Source organism: Andrena cerasifolii, chromosome 15 (assembly GCF_050908995.1).
Source record: "Andrena cerasifolii isolate SP2316 chromosome 15, iyAndCera1_principal, whole genome shotgun sequence".
In the NCBI taxonomy this organism is placed as follows: Eukaryota; Metazoa; Arthropoda; class Insecta; order Hymenoptera; family Andrenidae; genus Andrena; species Andrena cerasifolii.
In genome coordinates, this window is record NC_135132.1 from 7,723,158 (window position 1) to 7,740,290 (window position 17,133).

At 46.9% G+C, this 17,133-nt stretch overlaps 1 protein-coding gene across 4 annotated transcripts in view; it reads right to left on the reverse strand.

The window, feature by feature from the left end:
- The window catches only part of LOC143376884 (beta-1,4-glucuronyltransferase 1), a 54,217-nt gene that overhangs the window by 33,636 nt on the left and 3,448 nt on the right, over window positions 1-17,133 (reverse strand). The window contains exon 1 of one of the 4 annotated variants that reach the window (XM_076827658.1): window positions 12,061-12,175. The exons of 2 other annotated variants lie outside the window; for them this stretch is intronic. The gene's annotated coding sequence lies outside the window, so the exon portion shown is untranslated. Of the gene's footprint in view, window positions 1-11,999; window positions 12,176-17,133 lie in introns of those variants that run through there. One more of the 4 variants, XM_076827657.1, reaches the window with a different exon arrangement.

Here is a 17,133-nt window from a genome sequence, read left to right on the forward strand (position 1 = left end):
TGAAAAGTGGTAAAACCGAACGCTGCGGTGCCATTACTGCCTCATTATGTCTAATGACTCCAATCTGTTTGCGCCAGTTAACGACTGTTAATGACCATTTTACGCGGCGGATAAACGAACGTATTAATTCGTCCGTGTAATCAGGAAGAAATTACAGTTCGAAGAACGCGAAAAGAATTTTAGCGATCGCTATAACGGAAACGTGAATATCTCGGGGTTAGTTAATGGCACGGGAATTATCGACGCACAGGCGCGGACGATTTTTACATCTCGAAACACGTGAATCACCTTTGTGGCTGACTTCCTAGGCGAGTTGTATCCACCTTCCGTTAGCCCACAGATAAATTAATATAGAGTATACTCTATATTTTAATTTGTTGTAGTATTTAACGCGTTTATTCGCTATTGGTGATACAATCGCGAAATGGAAGGGATTCTTCGTGGTAAATTAACTGGAGAATGTGAATTAACGGTTTAGCGTTTAGCTGCCGCTTTTGAAAAATGAAAAAAAAAAATTTGAAAGTCTGGTAAGTTTGCAGCAGAGTTGGGCATTAAGGGGAGGTTCCGGTGTAGAGCCCATAAAAATAGGTGATATTTAGGAATTAATTAAAGGAAAACTACTATATATAATTTAATGGGACTTTTTGCATTGTATTAAGGATGTCTTAAGTTATTGAAATATATTTTTTGTTTTATAAATTATCATTGCAGACGGCCCTGGGTAGCCGTTAAAGTCAAGGCGTCAAAAAATTGATCCAATTCGGTGGGCGCTGTTGTATCTCCAAAAGTTATTATCCGATTCGACTGAAACCTTTTTTACTTTGAAGATTATTCTTCTGTCTAGGGAGGGGGAACTAGAAAAAAATACAAAAATGATATTTTTTAGAAAATAACGACACTTCAAGTTTGAAATCACTTTTCCCTGTATTTTTCCTTTCAACGCCTTTGAAAATTATAAATTCTTAATTTTTTGTCATTTTTTCTAGTTCCCTCCCTAGCCAGAAGTACATTCTTCAAAATAAAAAAAGTTTCAGTCGAATCGGATAATAATTTTTGGAGATAATATTTTTGGAAATAATAATTTTCGCCGCTACTCAAAATATTATAACTTCGTGAATTTTACGAATTTCAACAAATCCTTTTAAACGCGTATTCCTAAAAGATTGAACATTCGAAAAAAAAATCGACATTTAGACCGGAACCTCCCCTTAACTAAATAAAAAATAACGAATCAAATGAAAGTTACTAACACTTTAGCTTACTCGACGACCAAAGTTGATTCCTTCGTTCGAAAATAATTCGTTTTTAACTTTTATTCGCCATTCAAGATTATTTAAATAAAATTTTTGCCCATCTCTTATTGCTAGCAAGCATCTGACATTAAATTTTGGCAGAGTACTGCAGCGAACCCTTGTTGCAAAAATAAGTTCGAAATGTAGAACAACATTTTCTGATTTGTGGTTTTATTTCCGAGAGAATCCAGCTCGAGATTTCTTCCAGTGCACTTGGACTTGGCAAAGCGTCAGCGAAATCTTCAGCGTTGATTTCCTCGGAAAATAAAACCTCAAATCCAAAAATATTATTCCACATATTTTACCAATTCTGTCGCGAAGAATCGCCCCCTTTATAGTTGCACTATCGACAACTACTAGATTGCCAAGATAATCAATAAAAGAGTATGAATTTTTATTTTCCCCGCGGTTTTTAGTTCTTTGATGTTTCGAGGAAACCGGGGATTCCGCGAAAACATTTTCCCCGAACGAAGGCGAGCGAGAATCGAGATAAAAGCCGGTAACTCCCGCCAATTTCCGTTTACCCCTACCGCGCGGGCTATCGAATAACAATTTATACGGCTAAAGCGATCGTCGAGGGTCCAGCCTGTTGGCCCCGAACCGCATCTGCGTTGTTTTCCAGATCAGCGAGCCCGCGATTGCAATTGCACGAAGATCGATACCAGAACGCCTGAGCGGATCGACTCGCGTTGCTTTTATCTCTCGGCGGACGTGTCTCCGTTCTGGAGCGGTCGTGAAAAGTTTAAAGTCCCCGCCGATCGATCGACACGGAATTTTCGGTTGGCTCTCGCAGAGGCACGTGCCCCGCGGCGCCGACTAGACAACTTTACGATTTGTTTGCCTCCGCTAAGGCCAAGCCGAACGATCTGCAGCGAGCAGCTTTCCTCCTCCGGGGCGGCGGCTAGAGGAGCTGAAAAAGCAACGAGGAAAAAAGTTGTCGCCTCGCGATCTACTGTTACGTTAACGCCACGTTTCAGATCGGTTGCGCAACGCAGTTGCTGGCCAAGGGCGACGGTTTACACGCGCCAGTAATGAATGAAAAACAGGGTCACGTGATTTCCATTATACGGGCGAGGAAAGAGTGTCCGCGGGGATTAAATTCGAGTGGCTAATCCCCGGGGTTTCTGCGACGGAAAAGTCCGGGATACTACGTTTGAAAACGGCCCCGGTTATGTGCGCATTCATCGATCGAGATGCATCTGTGTTACGACTCATTATGCGCTTTCCTTTCTTGCGTGTTGTCCCGGCTGTTAGAGGCACGAACGTTTAAATGCATCGCTGCCGTTCGACAATACGAGACTCGCGATTGCACGCGTTGATAAGTGTCCGCGCGAGATAAGGGCCAATTGTTGAACGATGTGTCGTGCGGGGCAGGCGCGGCCCGCGCAATTTTAAAAGTCGAAGCGAGGAATGTTTTTATAGATCTGGTTGCACGAGACAGGCGACTATAGTCGGGTATGGATTTTTCCACTAGGTGGATCGGTATTGGGAAGAGAACACGTGTGTGGGGTTTGCTGAACATTTTTTGGGGATTTTAGTAAGCGTTTTTGGGTTGGGAACTGTTCGACGTGGTAGTAGGCGAATTTGGAGGAGATTATGGGTGAATATTGTTGAGTATAGTTGGATATAGTTCTCTGTTGTAGTTGGAATAGTTGTCGAATATAGATGGGTGTGATTCTCGATTATAACTACCATATTTGCCGAGTATAGTTGCTATGGTTGTCGAGTATAGTTGCTATAGTTGTCGAGTATAGTTGGTATAGTTGTCGAGTATAGTTGCTATAGTTGTCGAGTATAGTTGCTATAGTTGTCGAGTATAGTTGTTATAGTCGTCGAGTATAGTTGATATAGTAGTCTACTATAGTTGATATAGTCGTCGAGTATAGTTGATATAGTTGTCATGGTTATGGGGTATATTTGCCACATCTGTCAAGAATAGTTTCCATACTTCTCAAATATCGTTTCCCCAGTTACCGAAAAGTGTTGAAAAGTATAGTTGTGTTGTTGACTAATATAGTCGATTGCAATGGACCAACGCGAACGTTGAACATACTTTACTAATACAGTAAACCCCAGTTGGACATACTCATTGATTATAGTTACTAAATGTTACAGAATATAGTTGGCAACTATGCCTGATCGTACCTATCAAACGCAACTATAGACTATAATTAAACATAACATACGAAACGTACTTGAATATCGTTCACGAAACGATCCCAGCTGCCGTCTTCCCCTCGCCCGACAACTGTGTGCCTCTAACAAATGTGAAATATAAACGCTGGACACGCAGCTCCGAAAGTTGGTGAAAACCGTATCAGTCCGCCCTACGTGTACTTAATCAGCCCCATTTCTACACGCTCGGTGTTCACAACCGCGCGCTATTGCGAAACCAGCTGTTTCGAGGTAGACGGTGATAGAAACCTGAGACTGATCGCCCATCACGACCACCGGTCCTCTTCAAAACCCACCTCTCGCTACCCGTCTCCGTCGCCGCGCCCGCAGAGACATCCCGCAGAAGCCTGCCGTGGAAAAATTTTCCACAACAAACCGCACGGAGACCCGGAAAATTGACCCGATTAACCACTTGTCCCAATCACATCTGAATCTATTTATTTAACGACGCCGCGAACGTCCACTGAACTCGCCGCGACTCGGCTGCGCCAACAGAGAGATCCGACTGCTGCACCTTAAGTACCGTTCGCTGCTTTGCATACGTCCACTTATTCCGAACCCGCCCGGGCAGCGATTGACCTCCACCGTGTGCGTGGAAAAATTCGATACCCGTGGCCCGAAAAGTGTCACCCGAACGGGAGGCAATATTGTCACCGATCGTTCCGCGCCGATCGCGCGGGGTTAGGTGGGGACGGGCGCGCATGTAGACGGGCATCAATTATTCCGCGCGCACGCAGAAAGACGTAGGGGAACAGGAGCGAGAGTGGAGGTTCGAAAACCGGTTGATGCAGAAACTCTCGCGACAACCTTGAGGAGAACTCGCCACGGCGGCGGCGGGGAGGCGCGGTCCCCGCCGTGGTGGGGGAAGCCTTACAAATTCTAATGGGCAAGTTCACGGTTCCTGAGCCCGTTACGAGGGACGGCCGTCGGGGACGACTTCTCGGACCGCGCGCGCGCGCGCGCGCGGTCCTCGGCTGCGCCCCTCGGAGCGATCGGCCTCGCCGCGCGCGATCGCCCTCTTCCAAGAACTTTTCCCCATCGGAAGCGCGCGATTCCTATCGACGATGTAATCGCTCCCATTCGATCCGACGCTGGCCTGCCTCTACTGCCTGTTTACGATCTATCGAGGCAGCGATCGATCTTAATGCCCCCTCGCATTACAGAATTGGCGGATGTCGAGGTTGGATCAATTCGTTGAGTGGTTTCGTTGGTTTCGGGCGACAGGGGGGCGATACAATTGTGGGAACCGAGAAGTGAGAGGAGATTGAGCACCCTCGTGGTGGCTACAGGTTGCAACGGTCGAAAATTTTGGGACACCACTTTTGAGGCAGACTGTACAACTATGGAATTTAGTTTCGTGTGGGATATACAGCCCAATATGGCTGCAGCGAAGGGTTTTATGTATCACAATGCAGATGCAATGCGCAGGGTAATATGGCAGTACAGGGTGATTCAAAAGTGGCGACTGAAAATAGTCTGTCCTGTGTCTGAGAAAAGACAAAGCTTCGTAGTACCTCTTCCTCAATTCTAAAACATAGGATCAGCTCACAAAATTCGACCACCACTTTTGAATCACTCCTGTAGCTCTAGGAGTTAATCAAATGTATCTACCTACAATGTGTACCCCCACGTAACCCGATAGATGTATGCCTATACAAGTTGACTCAACTTTGGCCACCAAAAATCATCTTCCACTACAACTGCCCTAATTTCTGAGATACAGAAAACACTCCTCAAAATTCTGGACCACCACATTTGTATGGCTACCCAACTAGCTTACAATTAGTACTAGCCTTCGAGTATTACTAGTTGGTATCATTGGTTTATTCTGGCACTCCCGATCTACAGAATATAAATTCAAGAATGCGAGATACTATCCAATGGAAACCCGCCTTAATCCTGTTAACCCTGCACAATATAAACTTTCCTCCCACCGCTAGCTCATCTGCGCATATCCCAATAACTGCATCGAAACAGTAAGAGGAGGGGGGGATGGAGACGATCCCCAGCGAGGGGCCCAAACGACTCGCTGGCGGGGCAATTAGGGAGAGGGGAGCGGGGCGCGTTTTGAGCTCGGCGACGGTCCGCCGATACAGCGCTCTCGATAAAGTCACCGGAGGCCGGCAGCCCTTGAATGCCAGTATTATTCATTACGCCGCGCAGGCCGCCCGATGAAATAACGGGTAACGCGTTTAACCAGCGCATGCCACGGAACTATAAATAATCGCCGGCAAAGACCCGTTTCCTGCTCCGTATGTGCGTTTAAAGCGTCGCCACGGACAAAGTGTAATGTTCGAGCTTGACGAGCCGGCCGAGTGAGAACCGGACACGAGAAAAATCGCGAGGTTCCAGGCAGCTGCTTCGCGGCCGCTTGGTTACCTATTCCTCCTTCAGAGGGCCCCTCCCCTCCCCCCTCCTCCCTCCCCTCCCCTCCCGAGTGGCTCGCGCGGCCAATGCCCCCACCTTTTGATGTTTCGCCGTCTGCCTGCGACAGTTACCATCCCCGGAGCTGGATATTCTGGCTGTCCCCCTAGTTGACTCTAGCAGGTGGCGAGCAGTGGCCCGTTGAAATGCCTCCAATGGGTTCTGCAGGCTGACATTCACGCTGTGCGCTACTGTATCGCGGAGAAAGCCATTGGAGAATGCTCAAGTGCGGCCGCCAGCTGGACGGCTAGTGAGAATCTGCCTTAAGGGGGGTTTCTCCAACGGAGGACCGAGAAGTCTCGGTGCTTTCTGGGGCGTTTATAAAGGATCTACCGGGCGGGTTGCTTTTAAATTGGACGCATATGTTCCTTGCCTTTTGGGTGATATAGTCCGCACTGTATAAATTGAAATTTTATAGCTGTTTTTCTGTAAACTACATTCCTCTAGTTGCTCCTCGAGCAACCGAGGCTTATCGAGTCCTTGAGTTGTTATTTCTTGAGGAAGTCGATAACAAACTGGATACGATTTTCTTAACTCATTTAGACACTTATACGCGCATATAGAGGCTTGAGTTGGAGAGCAGCGAGCAGAAATTCTGACGAAGAATTTCACAATTATTTTCCTTCTATTTTTGAAATTCTTCGCTGCTTTCTTTGCGGGGCAATGTTTAGTAAACTCTTCTGTGCAACCCTCGTGCTCCTTCGGCAGAAGAAAGCAAAGAGGAATGGAATATTCCGGAATTGTGATTCATACGGAAGCTTAAGGCCCATTTCCATTACTCTGCCCTACGTGAGATCATAAGTTGAATTTCTATTGCTCCATAAAGCTAGCTGATCATAAAAGAGGAAGTTGAAAACGAAATAGTTTATAAATCTGCTAGAGGCAGAACCTTAAGTCCCGTTTCCAATTATAATGGCCACTGGTTATAGCGAAACACGTTAAATCTCGTTTCCATGGATCCGCAGCGAGAGTAATCGTAACGAAATAAAGCAAATAAAATATACTCTTTCCAGGTTGAAATCGACTTCGATTTTCTCGATTCCCAGCACCGCGTGAAACTAGACTCGCCAGGTCCAGGTCTAGTTCGTGTAATTAGCATGCCCCTTTTTAAAACAAATGGATTAGCTACCTGGTAAAAACATGCCAAATTCGATTGCAAACCGGTTGAAAGGCGCACTCGGCAGAAACTACCAGTGCCTAAAGAGCTAGAGAATGTTAAGATCCTGTGAGCCAGGGGAATACTTTCGTCGCGAAATCCAGCAACGAGTGCGAAGAAAAAGAAGGCAATGTTTTTCGACGGTTTTCACGCGAGGCAGCCCGGCGAAACACGTTTCTCCGGGCGTTAATTAAACGAAACGAAAAGGACAACGAGAGATTCGGCGGGGTACAGGCGCGGAAAAATGTCCGGGAAGGATTTATTAGTAGAAGGAGGGCCAAAAAAAAGAAGGGAAACACCGAGCTGGATTAATAAAGCACGAACGCTCGCCCGTCGCCTCTCGGCTTGAATAATTTACGACGCAGCCCAAAGGAGGAAGAAAGAGTCAGACTTCGAAACAAAACAGGATGCATGAACTAGACCTGAACCCAGCGAGATCTACTTTCACGGCAGCGTGTTTTGCGTCGCCGAGCTACGACAAAATCGAAATTGATTGCAGCCCCGTAAAAATTCTATTCTCCCTCCGTTCCGCGACAGTGGAAACCCGGCTTAAGGTACAACCGAGCAGCAGAGAATCGTAGAATTTTTATTTATGGCATCTTTGTCTTTAAATTATCATCAAGTGATGGTAAACTTGGAGATTTAATTCAGAAAGCAGTGCAATTTATCGATGCAAATTGTCTTTTCCAAAAAAAAAAAAAAAAAAAATACAGTGTTATAGAGGAAGATGAACTAAACATTTTGTCCCTTTACCATTTTGCAATACAACCTCAAATAACAGAGTTACAAGCGTTTGAAGTATGCAGGTCTCCGCGCGCCTGGCGATAGGCAAACGGCGGCTTCCCCGGCTATGAGTTCAAAGACCTGTAGCTTCGTTACCCGACGTTATACAGCAAAATGTTACTAAGAAAAAATGTATATTTCATCTTCCTCTACAACACTCTAAAATTGCAGCGCTTTATGTCGACGCGTCTAATAGTTATATCAAAAAAATTCAAGTCACTAATGCGAATTGGCAAACTCCAGACAATGGAGAATCGTCGGCCCCGGCTCCACTCTGGAAGCAACCCCTACGATTCAAGCCTCGACTCTCATTGCGTAAGCATTAGCAGATGTGCCAATAGGCATTAGCCTGATTCGTGTAATCTGTAATAATTTAATAAATCGCCGCAGCGGCTTCTATCGTATATTAAAGGGGGCCTCCGTTGGAAATCAACGGACCAGATGGAAATTGCCCCGGCCATGGGGATATTGGGAGACCAGTCGGTGCATTCGTGCGTGCATCGGGGTCGTCCAAAGTGCACGTGCACTTGATATATCGAAAACTTTCACGCGCTGCCACGTTCGTCGAGCATTTTTTCCCCCCCTCTTGGAAAGTTGCAACGATCGATAGCGGCCGGGGTGGGAGGGAGGAGGGAGGGGCCTCGCGACAGACCTACTGGTCTCTATAGAGGGAAGGGGATCAATATCACTTTTAGAGATCGGCCATCGAATCGATTGGGAAAAAAAAGGGGCATTCGATCCTAAGAATAGCGAGGCGGGTTCTATTTTCTATTCCATCGGTCTACCAAGCGTGACACGTGGTCGGACGTACATTTCTGCCGCGAAATTAGTTCCGAGGAATAGTGGGACGGTCCGTTGGCCTCCGAGCAGCAAGTGGATTCGCCCTTCGGAGGGGTTCGACGTCGGGAAATTTAGTTTCTATATCGCCTAGGGAAAGCCGCGACTTAAGGTCTCGGTAAATTTAACGGTAGTCGGTCTGAGCGGCTGATAGCGACACTTAAGCACGCTAATGACCGTCGTGCCGCGTCGTACGTGACAGTTCGATGATTGCTTAATGCACACTCGCAACTGGCGAGCCATTTGATTACAAAGGTATCGCGACGCGTGCAGAAGGAATCGCTTAAAAAAGCTCCAATTCACGGCCAGGCAATAACATAAATTATCACGAGAACGAGCCACGACGTAAGTTTACCCAGAGGCGTGTTTAGAGCGGCGATCGCGGAACGACGATTACCGCGGCGAGATCGTTTATCGAGCCGGTGGGCCGTGAAATTTTACAAAACCCAACGTCTTTGGAAATAATACTGGAGAAATAGAATTTTACGTATCTCGATGATAAGGTGCTCGAAAGTATGTACGTTTAGACTTAATATTGAGCAGAGGACAATGTTGAAAGTGGACAATTTTTATGGGAGAAGATTCTCCATTGAAAACTGAGTCGAAAGTGTGGAAAGAATTTTTTCCGTACGAGGCGTCGTTTCCGAGGAAAAGGAGTTTGAAAATTGTGCGCCGCGCATACGCTCTGCGCAGTGGGCGGGGCCTGCTGCGCGCGCGACAACCAATTCTTCAAAGCCGATTTTCTCGGGAACGGGCCCTCGTACAGGAAAATTTATTCCACGTATTTTATTCGTTTTTTAATGGAGAATCACCTCCACTAGGTTTGCAGAAAATATCTTCCATCTATGCATATGTATTATCAAAAAACCGCTACACATTGATGCTTGGGTACTTCCTTACTGTGCTAAATTCATTTTTGGGGTCTTTCCTGCTTCTTTAAGTGCGAGATTTCAATAGGGAAGTATCCCTGAAACTCCCATCTTGGCGAAGTTGCAATTTTATCGCGACACGTCAGTCCAATAAGAAATATTCGCCCGCAGAGCATTTGAATTTCGATGCCAGCACCTCGGGCATTCGTTTCCCGGCTCTCTACCTTTCATGAATGGAGCCCTGCGAGTTTACGAGGTCGCCATTAGTCACCAAGCCACTGAATTCCCTACGCGGTGTGCAGCGTCCATGCATTGCGCGAGAGGGGTGCGAAAGAAGGAAGAAATTCTCAGCCGAAATCAAGTAGCCTTGGGAAAGAAGGAGTGCCAGAGGCGTAGAAAGAAATAAGAAAGAAACGAAATGTTAGACCCAGACGACAGAGAAGATTCACGATCAAAAGGTAAGAAAAGCTGACATAAATGTGGCCCAAGAGAAACAAGGAAGTATTGCAAAAACCACAGGAAACAAACAGAGACAAAATAAAAAGAGCAGGAGTGGTGTTCTCGAGAAAAAAAAAAGGGGGAACAAGGAACATCCCAATTACAACATGTCGACTCCATTCCTCGACACGCTAATACAACCACTAAGGAGCGTGTTGAATCCGTAATTGGTACAACGTCGGCAACCAAGTGGACCGTTGCGAGTACCATTTTATTCCAGCCCAAGACACAGCCGCGGAAAACTTCGAAAAAAGTCCCTAGAGCTTCTTGCCTCAGCAGAGCAGCGCTCACGCGTGACACGTGGTGCAATTAAGTAACTGTTAGCCTCGCTGGTAGAACCTAAGCTGGTGCATCCCCATATGGGGGAACTTGAGATCGCCCCACTCTCAACGAAATGGGAGCCCTGCCTCTGTCACTTCGCCCGTTAAAATTCGTTACTGAGAGGAGCAATAGGTGACACCGCTTCGACACAGTTCAACTAATTATTTAATTTCGTGGGTCGGAACGGGTGAACCCCCGCCCAGCAAGTTTTTCAACCCGGACAAATATTTTCGCGGCCACGAATATCGTATTTCATTCTACCCACCCCGAATTGGACGGTACAGCGTTTTACTTATCGACGTTTTACCAGCGAACGTTTGGAAAACATTTATTTCGTGCCGCAACGAAATATCGTTGCCAATAGACAGTTTTTCCCGCTCCCTTTAGCTAGGGAACACCGCGCGCGCTCCGATTTAACGGGGATCTGTGCGCGATAAATCTACCAATATAGATCGGGCCGCAGCGCGGCGGGCATAAATCCCTATCCACGCGCTCTTCAATTTATTAACCCCCGGAATTCCGTTAACCGACTTACTCCGCCCGCCGATTGCTTACGGATTTCTGTGACTAATTAGAAACGAGATGGGATTAAGGCCGATGGAATCGGGATAATAGAATTAGGATCGCCTGCTACCGCAGTGCCCGCGGGAGCACTGGCGTGCCCCCTAGGGATATCGCGTTTCCTTCCATTGCTAGGGGGGTTCCGTTCACAATTAGCGCGATCCGTGCCAGATGTGCGTTCGACTCTGACACTGTTGTCTCTGGCGCACACTGCCAGGCCAAGTCGAAGCGTTCAAAAGCCTTCTGTTAATACTTAGTCGACCGAGGGAGCACGGGTAATTAGTAGGTGTAATTCCAGAGTGGCTGCAGGAGCCTCGAGGAAACTAAACTCAGGGGCGGGGGTGCTGTTGAAGGTCTGGGTTAGGAGAAGCTGAGAGATGTGAAGCTTTGATAGGGGGGATTGGCGAAGACACGAAGAATCCGAAGAGAATTCGGAAGTAATAGAATCGTATAGGAGTGGTTGGGCGAAGTAGAGAGGTCTAGGGAAATCCTAGAGGATTCCGGGACGCTCTGAGAAATCCCGGGGGATTTTAAAGAATGGTACAGTAAACTGGGAGGCTCGCAGTTGTGGAGGGATCGCAGACGATTGGCAGAAAGACTATGGTAAGTTAATTGCGTGATTAAGTTACTAGGAGTGGTTGGAGATTCTGGGGAAGATTACGAGGGCTGAGAGATTCAATTGGAGTAGAATTAACTAAGATTGGCCGAGTGTTAGACAGAATTTGCTGCACGTCGCTGAGAATTCAATGAAAGATACTAGGAGCTTATTGGGACTTGGCTGAGCATTACTAAAGGTTTGCATAAAACTTCGGAGACTATGCTACGAATTTGTTAAAAGCTACTAACAGCTCACTGGGACCTGCTGGGAGTTGCTGAGAGTTGCTGGGACTTACTGAGAGTTGCTGAGGCTTACTGAGAGTTGCTGAGGCTTACTGAGAGTTGCTGAGGCTTACTGAGAGTTGCTGAGGCTTACTGAGAGTTGCTGAGGCTTGCTGAGAGTTGCTGAGGCTTGCTGAGAGTTACTGGGGCTTACTGAGAGTTGCTGAGGCTTGCTGAGAGTTACTGAGAGTTACTGAGGCTTACTGAGAGTTGCTGAGACTGTTGGAATCTAGCTCAGTGTTCCTGGAAGTCCGCTGCGAGTTACCAAGAGTTGCTGAGGCCCACTGAGACCTGCTCTAAGCTTCCTAAGTATCCCTCAGAGCCTGTTATTACTGTCTAAGTATTACACACAAATTGTTCAAATACTTTAGACTCCTTGAAACGTACTAAGAACTGTGAAAAATAAAGTACTTCAATAAGTTGTTGAAACTCGATATGATTGGTTGCAGATATTAACGGAATAACAGGGGGAAAAAACCAAGATAGAGGGAAGTGCTAACAGGATCCTTATCAGATACAGATAGATGCGGGGCTGAAAGAAATTGCATGAGTTGCTCAGGCTTCAAAACAAACCGTCGCGGAAACTAACAAGTCCGATTTATCGCCAACGGGCGCAGTGTATTCGCGGCCGTTTGATCGCGATAAGCAATACGCAGATAATGAAGGAAATTGATCCGCGACGTCCGGGATTTAATGCCCCGTGTCACGAGCCGCGAGCAAATATCACTATGCACCGGCATTCCCAGCGAACGCCGCTTTTATTTTCTTTCCCAGCTTTATTGATTACCGTCGAGGCTCTCCGCCTTTGCCGAGGTGCCCCAACCTAGAGTGGCCCTTTGAACGGTCGCTCACCTCCCACCTCTTACCCGCCGAACGCACTTTGTCTCTTGTAATAAATTGACGGATACAGCCCCAGGAGGGGACAGGTCGGGGGGGGGGGGGGTCGACGTGGGCCGCCGGAGGCTCGCAAAAATCGAATAACCGCAACGAAGGCCTGCCTCTTGCTGTGCCCCGGTGCCCCCTATTGTAATTGCACCACTTCCAGGCGTCATTGTTCCACAATCTTCGAGTAAAAATTCTATGCCAATACTCTAATTGCACCCCATGCAGACACCACCCCCTTTTAATATCAAAATTAATGGAACACTACTCCAATTCTACCCCGTGAAGGCACCCCCAAGTCTTCCCCAAAAATTGCAAGCCACGCTCGAGGGATTGTATCCCCAAATCAGGGGATTGTTCCAAGAGTACCTGGATTTTTACTTACACACAAAAAAATAAATAAGTAGACAAAATATTAAAAATAATAAAAGTGGAGATACTATTCAAGTTAACACTGAGGTAGATTCTAACAGCCTAAGCAACTCTCAGTAACTCTCAGCAACTCTCAGTAACTCTCATTAATTCTCAGCCACCCTCGGCTACGCGCAGTAATTCTCAGCAACTCTCAGTAACTCTCAGCAACTCTCAGTAATTCTCAGCAACTCTCAGTAAGTCTCAGTAACTCTCATTAATTCTCAGCCACCCTCGGCTACTCGCAGTAATTCTCAGCAACTCTCAGTAATTCTCAGCAAACCTCAGAAACCCTCAGTAACTTTCAGCAACTCCCAGAAATTTGTTAGTAGCCTTTAACACACTTTTAGCATAGTTTAAATACTTAATAGTATTTAAAGAGTATTAAAAGACTATTAAGTATTTAAAATAGTGACAAAAATAATTTCACTCAGCTCGAATCGCATTTTAAGCCACTATGCGCCCCAGGAGATACTGCTTGCATTATCTTAACCGGTCCGAGTCGGTGGGGCATCAGAGGGTTGGCAAAGTTGCCCGAATAATCCACGATAAATCTGAACACAAGTTCCCCGCTCCGGGACGCCTGATAAATTTAATTAAATCCAGCCGCTGCCTCTCGAGAAGCGTCAACGAGCGCGCCCCAAGTGCGTGACTACTTTCACGTCGTCTTTCACGCCACCGCGCCTCTCTCCTCGGCCACGAGCCTTGCCCCTGCGCCGAGATGACGCCCGGTGATCCCGATTCCGCCATGACACGCGTGCATCGCTGCGATGATGCAAGGATTATGCAAGCCCCCGCGCGACCCACTGACACCCACCCACGGGGCCGGGCCGGTTTTACTTTCGACTACTGGGGCCGCGAGGAAAGTGGACTTTCCCCGTTTTCACGGCTCCCTGGGATTCCTCGGCGCGCTTTCCTGCCGCGGCGCGGCCGACTGTGAACGCGGAGAAACTGTGGGGCACCAGCCCATTTGCATACTTCCCGCCCATCAGACGGAGGATCTGACTGAGGGGACTTCTACTATTCTTCTCACTTCTCTGTTGCCCTCAACTAGCGCAAACGCGCCTCCTTCGCAGAATCTGCTTAACAATAACCACTTCTCATCGACTGAGAGTTCTTCTAGCGAAGAGAATAGTAGGTAAAGGTAGGGTAAGTAGGGTAGACGTAATGTAACTCTGGCTCTATTGTATAGCAAAGTTAGAGCTCCTTCCCCTAAGTATCCATCCCAGCATTTGGGCCCTCCCATTGGACCTGCGCGGCCCGCAATGATTTCAAACCTATATTAAAAACCAACTTCACCTTATAAATTGTAGGGGGGAATCGGTGACGTAATATTCCTACGTTTTTGGGAGCCTCGGAAAAAAAGCCACCGGGGGCGCCGGGAATCGAACCCGAGCCGTCCGCGTGGTGATCAGCAGCGTTAGCCACCACGGCTAACGCCGACTCTCCGAGGTCTCTTAGTCCCTGCCCCCTCTTATAGCATGGGTGTTCCTGATCTCACATAAATTAAAATTCCTTTCTTAGTATATTCAAGTATTTAATACTGCGGCCCGCGTGGAGTATTAGGTTTCCACTTTTCGTCCACTAATGGACAAACGTCGCTCGCCACTGGTCTGCTCAGAGCACTCAGTTGTGGCTCACAGTGATCGTTAACGCATTCCGAAATTCCCCCAGTCCTGCTATCGGTGGCTCAGCGAGGGTTTAATGGTCTCGAAGAGACTCCGGGACGTTCGTGGCTGAGAGCGATGGTGGCAGATAAACTAAAAACGGCGTTCCCGAGCGTCATCGTCATTATCGTCCGCTCAACTTCGCGGCGACGTAAGACAGAAGGCCGAGCTTTCACCTCACCGTCCCCGTTCCGAGTCTCTCCTCGACGTGGCCGTCAAGGTCGTTTCGAGGATGTTGGTCGACCTCCACGCGATAGAATATGTCCCCTCTCCGCTGGCAGCCGCGGTAAATATTTAATAATCCGAATAGAACGGTCGAAGACGTGACGGAGTTCGTTGGAACTCGTTATGCATGGGAAACGGGGCCTGGTCTGGCAGGTAGCTAGCTGGATGAATCACGGAGTAAAGTGGTATAATAATGATTGATGGTGGAGTGTAGAGCGTGGAACTCTGCTTGGAGGATTCTTCGAAGCTCCTCTTGCAATGCTGCTACTTCGTGGGGTTTCAGAGGATTCTTTTGCTGAAGCCGTTGGGTTTGGTGGTCCCAGGAATTTGTAGGGTAGACTCGGGCGGTTTCAAGTAACGCGTTAAATATCTCAAAACGTATAAGGGGTTAAGTGTAACCGCCCGTTTTTCATCGCCATCTTTGGTAATTTATTTAACAAAAACTATAAGTTTATACTGTCTGGCGTTTTACCTGGATGTTAAGGTATGTTTGAAGTAATACTCAGAATTTTTTCAGATTTTTAGATATTGATGGCTTCTTCAAAAAAATTCTTTTCTGGCGGGCGATGAAAACTTTTCGTTCTGGAAAATTGGTTTTGCACAAGGTACAAACTCGTCCGTGGCTTATATTTGAATGCGAATGTTGAGTGCAATGATGCCACTGAGTTATTTAAAAATGATAAAAACTTGCACTGTAATGCTAAAAGAATACAAAATGCGTTTGGAGGAAATAAAGGAATGTGCTTTTAGTTCCTTCGGAAAAAAATGTGGCAAGTCTACTCTCACGGTCTGTTAGTGGATTTTCCTCGACTATACACGGTGAAAACTTTACTGAAGACTTCTCTATCAACACCCTCTTGCTCCCCTAGTTTCTTTGGCTATTGGCTGAATCAATTGCCTGGTAACCGAATCGAGCTGATTCGTTTCGATAAAACTACGAGAAGCAGATATTCCCAAGGTAATCCACTTCCGTGGGAAACGCCCGACAAAAGGGCCCCAATTTCACGAATCACGGCCAAGCATGGCGTCGAACCCGGGCGCCGTATGGCACGCACGTGTCGCAGCGTGGCTGACCACGCCGCAGCGATATTTTAACTCTTTTTAACGGAGGAACGATCTCGCCGTGCGGTCCGGCTGTACCGTTTACGTAAACTGCGCCCTCTATTTACGGGCTCGTGGACTTTATTTGCTTCCACAGGCGGCTAACAATTCCTGGCAACGTGGAGCATGGGGACCTGCGGGGGGAAGCAAAATATTTATTTCGAATTATGCCACGGCTCTTTCGGGGCCGATTATTCGGGAGCAAGGAAAGATTAGCCACATTTTACTTCCGAAGACTTCACAAACATAAACTATTTTGAGTACCACTGAGACGCACACACGCTCTGAGTCAGTACATACAGCCTATGCGGGGAACGCCCATAGGCGTTCGTCGTTTATGGTTTATAAATGTATTCAATGACAAAAGTTGAAATACGAACAATTTATTAACCTGTATTGCATTGAATTTTACTGAACGATATTTTAAATTACTTTAAAAAGAAAGATTGCAAGGTAGTTATAAAAATTATAAATCGTACAGCTGTATTGCAAATTTGACGAACAAAGTGCAGTCCTTTTTTCTTTACCGCCGATGTTTTCCAGGAACTATTACTCTCCGGTCTTCCACTTTCTCTCACATTTGCAGCTTATTTGTACGTTACTAATGAATACAATATGTCCATGCGCGTATAGGTTATGACGTTTCACAGTTTGCACGGTTTTTTCAAACGATATGATTTTATACAGTGAAATACAAGAACGTAATAACGTCAAGCTATTCACCGCGCGTTATTCTATACGCAGAGAATTCACTTTTCTACGTTAGCTAAACCACGGACCCACCACTGGTGCGTAGTACGTTAACGCGTCCGAAAATTCGAATCCAATATGGCGGCGGCAGCCCAGCTGGGCCAATCCTTGCAGCGCTTGCAGTAACATTCTCTTAATCTAACTTTCCTCCAAGTGACATAATTAATTGCGAAGCGTGCAATGTCGCCGACGGGTTATCGAGCACGCTTGACCAGAAGCCACCGTTAACGCTAAATTTGGAAGGGTTACCGAGTTCGTCGGCGACCCGATTTAATCGGCAACGCGGCCGACTCACGAGGAAG